At 43.9% G+C, this 7,250-nt stretch overlaps 1 pseudogene; it reads left to right on the top strand.

Annotated features, from left to right (window-relative positions):
• The first annotated feature begins 465 nt into the window (after positions 1-465).
• LOC147466535 (uncharacterized) lies at positions 466-4,506 on the top strand (annotated as a pseudogene).
• Positions 4,507-7,250: the final 2,744 nt, after the last annotated feature.

Below are 7,250 nucleotides of genomic sequence, written 5' to 3'. Positions count from 1 at the left end.
GCGGCGGGGGGGGAAATAGTTCCTGTATGGTGTGTGTGTGAGTTTTTATATATTACAGGGATGACAGTGTCTTATAAATGGGAAATGAGGTGAAATACATTCCCACTCATTTCTGTGTGGAATCAGTCAAAAGTATCACCTAATGTATCTTCTTGGCTATGGTAGAATCTGCAATCATTGTAGTCTTACTGCTTTCCCCCTTACTTTTGCACTACTGACACTTCTGAAGTGCCTCATAAATTGTTAGCTGCCCTATGGATTGGATTCTAATAACTATAAATTAATATCCACTTGAAGAAATTTCTCGGCACCTTAGAATATAGCTACCCCATGTATTGATTCTTATTTCTATAGATAATATAACTGGATAATAATCAACTAATTTAATTTTCTAGGTATCTTAGAAAATGCAATGCTGTTCCTATTGCTTTCCTTTCTTTTCCGTTGGCACTTCCTCCTTTCCAGGTACATCATCGAGATGAAGGAAGCCATCAACGAACCTCGCCAAACAAGGTTTGGAGACCCTAGACATCCAGAGAGCGGCTTCTGTACGATCTGGTCTACAAGAGTGCCAAGGCATCAAACGAAGCCCTTCGTACCATATGCGTCTTGAGGAAGGACATGTGGAGGAAGCTCGGGACCTCATGAAGGGCGTGAAAAAAGGTCGACGGCATTCGCCCGACGACCAGGCCTTCGGAAGGCCGCCAAGTTCTTGCGGTCTGAAGTGGAACTCCACGGACGCCATCTGGGCCTGGGACCGCCGCCGCAAGAAGGTACAGCGAAGCAGAACGAGAAGAATGAAGCTGAAGTCCGGTCGGAAGCCGAGGAGAAGAAGCAGGGGATTCACCGAAAGAGAAAGAGGGTGACAAGGAAAGGAAGACCAACGAGAATAAAGGCGATGACAAAACTCAAGGAACCCAAGGATAGCGAGGGGGGAAAAACAACAAGGAGGAGTGAGGAGGAGGAGGAGCTGATGAGGCACAGGACGAAAGCGATGAAGAAGGTGCTGACAGAGGAGAGATCAAAAAGCGCAACAAAATCTCAGGTGAAGGAAAAGAATAGCGGCCCGCTGCTGCCGCGGCGGCTGCCGAGAAGAGAAGGAGATTCAAGAGAAGAAACAGAAGGAGAAGGAGCGGAAGTCGGTGAAGGAGAGGAGCAAACGCCCAGCACGAGCCTGGAGCAAGTGCCGTTCGGCCCAAGATTCTGAAGTCTGGAAGAAGAGGACAAAATCGTCAAACACCTGTCTCCGAGAGCCGTCGATAACGCCAGAGAGAGATGTGGAGAAAGAAAGAGAAGATAGAATCGCCCGACGGCAGGGGGGGGGGGGAAGGAGGACTCAACAAAGAGGTGACAAAGGAAAAATAAAACACCGAAAAACGCAAGACAATCCAAAAAAACAAGAAGAAACCCGACGCCACCAAAGCAGAAGATAAAATAAAAGAACCAAACAAAGACAAGGATAAACAACGAGAACCACGAGGCAGAGGCGAATCCGCCAAGAAGAAAGACAAAAGCCCATGAGGACCACAGCCAACTGGACCCTCCCAAAGCAAGGCAACGACCCTCAGCACGCCCAACTAACCTCGGAAGGACAAGGAGAAGGCAGACGAGGGGGGCGAAGAAAGAAAGCCGAGACCAAGAAGGAGCGCCGAAGGAGGCGAAAGAAAGCTCCCTCGAGCGAAGCACCAAGACACCAAGTGGCAGGTGGCGAGGGCAGGCCCTGTAGAGAGCGCAGACGATGCGACCTTTCCAAGAGAGGGCAACCCGACAGGGAAAGGAGGAGGCGAGGCGGAGTCACAGAACATCAAGGGCCTCGACCTCGAGGACGGGAAAGGCGAATAAAGCGGAAGAACCCGAGTATTAGGACGAGCGATGCGGGGAGCGGCGGCGAGACGAATGAAGAAGGGAAGGATGACAGCAAGGATAAGGAAGAGAAAGAAAGGGGAGGAGAAGAAGACGGAAGAGACAAAGGAAGGAAGATGAGGCGAGAGGAGGAGCAACGGCAGTCAAGGAAAGACGAAGAAGCGGCGATGTTTGAACTTGATCCCCGACGAGCGAAAGACCGGTTAGCAACGGTATTAATGTGGTTAAAGCGGTCTTCATTTCAGATATTGTTATATATATAAATTACTATATATAGTATATATATATATAGAATATATATATATTATATATATATATGTATAGATATATGTTTATATATATATATGTATTATTATATGATATATATATACTATATATATATAGATAGCTTAAACTACTATATATATATGTTATATAACTTTATATGGCGTGTGTACTAATATATATATATATATAGTATATATATATATATACTATAGATATTATATATAGATTATATAAAATATATATGTGCTGTGTAATATATATATTTCTATATCTAGTATATTATATTTTATATATATATATATACTATATTATAAATGTATGTATGTATGTATGTATGTATGTATATTTACACATTCGCCTCTTCGATGTTTGAGGAAAACATTATAGATATTAGATGCTTCCACACCCCGTGGAATTTTTTCTCAATAGCATAGGTTATTAAAAGTATGATTTTTTAAAAGCTTTTCATTCGCTTGCTGTCGTAAGCATCTGAATGCAGACTGTCAACTCTCTCCACTCTCTCTCTCTCTCTATCCTATCTATCTTTTCTCTCTCTCTCTCTCCTCCTCTCTCTCGCTCTCTCTCTCTCTCTTCTCTCTCTCTCTCTCTTCTCTCTCTCTCTTTCTCTTCTTCTCTCTCTCTCTTTCTCCTCTTTCTTTCTCTTTCTCTTCTCATTCATACTCACTTACTCACTAATTCCCTCATCCCCCTCTCTCTCTCTCTCATTCATTCAGACACTATACGTACTCACTAATTCCCTCACTCCCTTTCTCTCTCGCGCGCGCGCCTCATCACATATATCAAAACAACAGAAACAATAAAACGTCATTCATTAGCGTCTCTCTCTCCACCCGCCACTTTGCCTCGCAACCCCTCAACCCATCGAATATTCATGGCTCATACTCATGCCCACGTACCCTACCTGAGTCGTCATAACTGACCTATGCCGCCCAGTACCGAGCCTAAAACGGTGTGAGTGGAGGGTCGTGGAGGACTGATGGGCCAGGGTGCAGTGGGAACCCCAGGGACTGCATGTGTATTCTCACCAGGCGCAGGACTTTCCCTACGATGTGCTGATTAAGGTAGGATGTGTCCGGCTAGGGGGTGTGCGGGAAGGAGCTTGCATTTGGAGTCCAAATCATATGGTTGGGGTGTGTGTGTGTGTGTTTGTGTGTGTCATTGAGTGTGTGTCAGGTGTGTGTGTGTGTGTGGTCAGTGTGTGTGGGTCAGTGTGTGTGTGTGTGAGTTATGTGTCTGTGTCTGTGTGTGTGTGTGTGTGTGTATGTATGTGTGTGTTGTGTGTCAGTGTGTGTGGTTTGTGCGTTTTCTAGTCAATCTATTCAGTGACGAGAGAGAACGAGAGGGAGAGAGGAAAGCGTTACGTGTGTGTGTCATATATATAATGTTGTGTGTGTGTTCTATGTTAATACAAGGAATTCTCGTATGCATAATATTTTCAGCGAAAGCATTAAGATATAATCACTGTGGAAGACTATACTGAATGACTCATAACAATTATTATTGACTCCATAAACATAGCCTATGTAAGCTGACACAAAGCTGAACTCGCATCAACTTCTAATACTCCATTCCTGACAGATATAATTAGAGATAAAAAAATATGCCTTTCGTTTTTATTTCTAGTGTGTAGAATTGTTCTATAGGTGTTATTTTTTTCTGTTGAGTTTTTTTTGTATGAAAAACATTTGCAAAATTTGCAAGTGCTGTTATTGCTCTTTTTCACTGTGTCTTAGTTAGATTCTCAACTTCCTCCATATTCAAACCAAACGAACGAATATTATCTGATGCTAACATTCCATTTCAGTCAGCGTCTGAACGCCCTATCCCCACTAAGTCACGACGATAATTCTTGGAACATCGAGTACGGTCAGCGCATGTTGGGTCGCGCTACATCACGCTGCCCCCAGTCGGGACACCTGGCGTGGGCGAACAACTCTCCTCCTGCTGTGCACGGGCGAGGACGAGTCTTCCTGAAGAGCTCCAAGTTCTTGCGGAGGTGTGCAAATCCCGAGGCCCCTGGCTAGAGGCTGAAGGGCGGGGACTACGAGTTCAACAAAACCGGGCGGGGCGGCGAGGCGCTCCATCGTGGATTGGAGTTCGGGGGGGCGACTACGCGCCAGGCCCATGGAGCCGGCTTGCGCACGGCGGGCGGGTCGGGGCATAGAGGCTTCGACTCGCAGTTCCTCATCGCAACGAGGGCGACCCCAACAGGAGCTTCGCGTGCACCCTTCGCGCGTGTGACGTCCGGCCTCAGCTACCTGAAGGAGCGGTGGTGGTTGGTGGTGTCCAAGGAAATTGGATCGAAGGGGGGAGGGGGTTTTTTGCGGCGTCCTCCTCGACGTCCCCAGGTTCTGAGACTTCCATGACGCGTTCCAGGACTTGAGAGAGTTCCGTCGACTAGGACATTTTCTGTGAATTAGGACGTTTCTGCTATTTTATGTAAGGAATTATATGGTTAATAAGCGTAACACTAGTTTTCTATTGTATGTCTGATTATTCTCCCGTACCAGAGACTACTCTTGAAAGGAAAACGAAGACTGTAGTAAGTAGCTTCGCGCGACCCCACACGGCTTGATAATTCTTTTGTGCAGTCGGTGTCGGCATAAAGTACATTAGATCTCTAGCTTATACATTCTATTTCGGGTTTTCCCAAGGACCGGATTTAACATAAATGTACCTTCCCAAGATCAAAGACATAAGTCGAAGAAGTCTGTTTATTTGCAGCTCAGTCTCTATTATCTTGTTTTCTTATTTTATTTTTTTTTTTAAGGTAGTGAGGTGTGTTTGTTGTATACGCTATTACCAAGGGTTCTGTTCCGGGTGTCTGCTGCTATGTGATGTTTGTATTCCTTATATCGCGCTGTCGCTTGATAGTAAAAAGAGGGATGTGTCACAGATGTTTCATGCCCTGTGCTTCCAATATGTGTCTGAGAGTTGCAGGATTTCTAGGTAGTTCATAAGAAAGATGGTAAATTTGAATGATAATGTGAAAATTTATGTGACTTGTGGAATCTCCTCAGGTAAAACAAATCACACACATGAGATAAGAATGGATAAACGCCGCATTGGTATCCCCGCACTCATTCATAGACTTTTTGGGACATGACACATTACGGTATATGTTATCCCACCACCACCTAGAACTGGATGTTGGGCGTGGTATATCCGTAGGGGGGGGGTTAGTACTCTCAATGTTCGGTGGGGGGGGGGCGGGTGGATATGACATATATCTCTTTTTGCTCAAACATCACAATCTCTAAATCTATCTCAGAGTGAGTTGTGTGTGTGTGTGTGAGTGTTTGTGTGTGTTGAGTGAGAGGTGAGTGTGAGTGTGGGCTGTGTGTGTGTGCTGTGTCGTGCTGTCGTCGTGTGTGTGTGTGTGTGTGTGTGTGTGGGGCTATGTTTGTGGGGGGGGCGTATGTGGGGCTGACCGTGGTGTGTGTGTGTGTGTGTGTGCTGTGTGCTTGTCCGTGTGCTGTGCTAGAGTGCTGTGTGTGGTGTCGTGTGTGAGTGGGTGTCGTGTGTGTGACCGGGTGGTGTGTGAGTTTGTGTGTTGTGGTGTGTGGTGTCGAGTGGGTGTGTCCGTCGTGTTGTGTGTGTGGGTGTTTGTCGCTGTGGGTGTGTGTGCGGGGGTTGGTAGTGTGTGGGTGTGTGTGTGTTGTGTTTGTGTGTGTGTGCGTGTGATTGTGTGTGTGTTGAGAGGCTGGATGTGAGTGTGTCTTGTCGTGTGTGTGTGTGTGTGTCTTGTTGGGTCGTGCTGCGGTGTGTGTGTGAGTGTGTGTGTGTGTGTACATGTATGTGTGTGTTGTGTGTGTGTGAGTGTGTGTGCTTTGTGTGTCGCTGCGTAAGTCCGGTGTGTGTGTGTGTGTGAGTGTGACGTGTGTGTGTTCGTCCGTGTAAGTCGGTGAGTGTGTGTCTGTGGGGTGTGTGTACTGTGTGTCGGTGCTGTGTGTGTGAGTGTGTGTGTGTGTGTGTGTGATGTGTGTGTGTGGGGTGAGAGGCCGACGTTCGATAGCAGAGCTCGAGAGAGAGAGAGCGAGAGAGGCGAGAGAAGAGAGAGCATCGACGACGAGAAGTACGTGAGTAGTGTGTGTGATAGTGAGAGTGGATAGGACGAGTGCAGAGGTGTGTTGAGTGTGTGTCGTGGGAGAATCGTCCGTGAGTTGTGTGTGTGAGTGTTCGTCGTTTGTGTGTGTGAGTCCGTGTGTGAGAGTGTGAGTCGAGTTTTTTTTTGTGTGTGTTTAGATTGTGTGCGGGTACCGCGGACGCGTAATGCTCTCTCGCGGGAGAGATAGGTGATGGATAACATAGATGGAAGTCATAGTTCGTGAGTGAGTAGGTATGAGGTTTGATTCCGTACGTGATTGAGCACTAGTGTCAGTTGAGTGCAGATATTTAGTGTGTGCGTTATCATATATGATATTATATATATATATATGATTACCTGTGTGGTGTGTGGGTGGGTATGTGTCGCATGTAGTTTACTTAGTCAATTCATTCTGATCCAGCAGGATATATCTGTGAGTCGTTAGTTATATATATATTTATAGGTACATAATTGATAACATATGTACACATTATGCATAGATATGTATTATACATATATATATTAAAGCACCAAATATTTACATTATTGTATTGGTTGTGTCAAGTAAATAAGATAATAGATAGTCGATTTAACATGCAGATATTAGATTTATATATATATATATATATATATATTTAGATTCAGATGAAGATTTTGTATATTATGCATATATATGAATAGATATAGTATAGATATAACAGCTATAGATATGATAGTTGATATATTTATTGTTATTAGATTTATATTTATTTATTTTATATATAATTAGGTTACATATTTATATTACTATATAGTATTAGATATATAGATATTATATATCATATATACAGTTTTTATATATTATATCCCCTATTATATATATTATATATATATATAGCATATATATATATTATATATATAGGTTACTATTCCTCTAATCTCTTCTATATGTCATATATATACATGACATACGTTATACTATAATGTTTTATATATAGGCAATATTATCTTATATTTATATATATAGATTATA

The sequence above is a fragment of the Penaeus japonicus genome, unplaced genomic scaffold (assembly GCF_977035675.1).
Source record: "Penaeus japonicus unplaced genomic scaffold, GWHDUDI00000001_assembly GWHDUDI00000126, whole genome shotgun sequence".
In the NCBI taxonomy this organism is placed as follows: Eukaryota; Metazoa; Arthropoda; class Malacostraca; order Decapoda; family Penaeidae; genus Penaeus; species Penaeus japonicus.
Note: the sequence above shows the minus strand (reverse complement) of the source record. Positions and strands in the feature narration are given on the sequence as shown.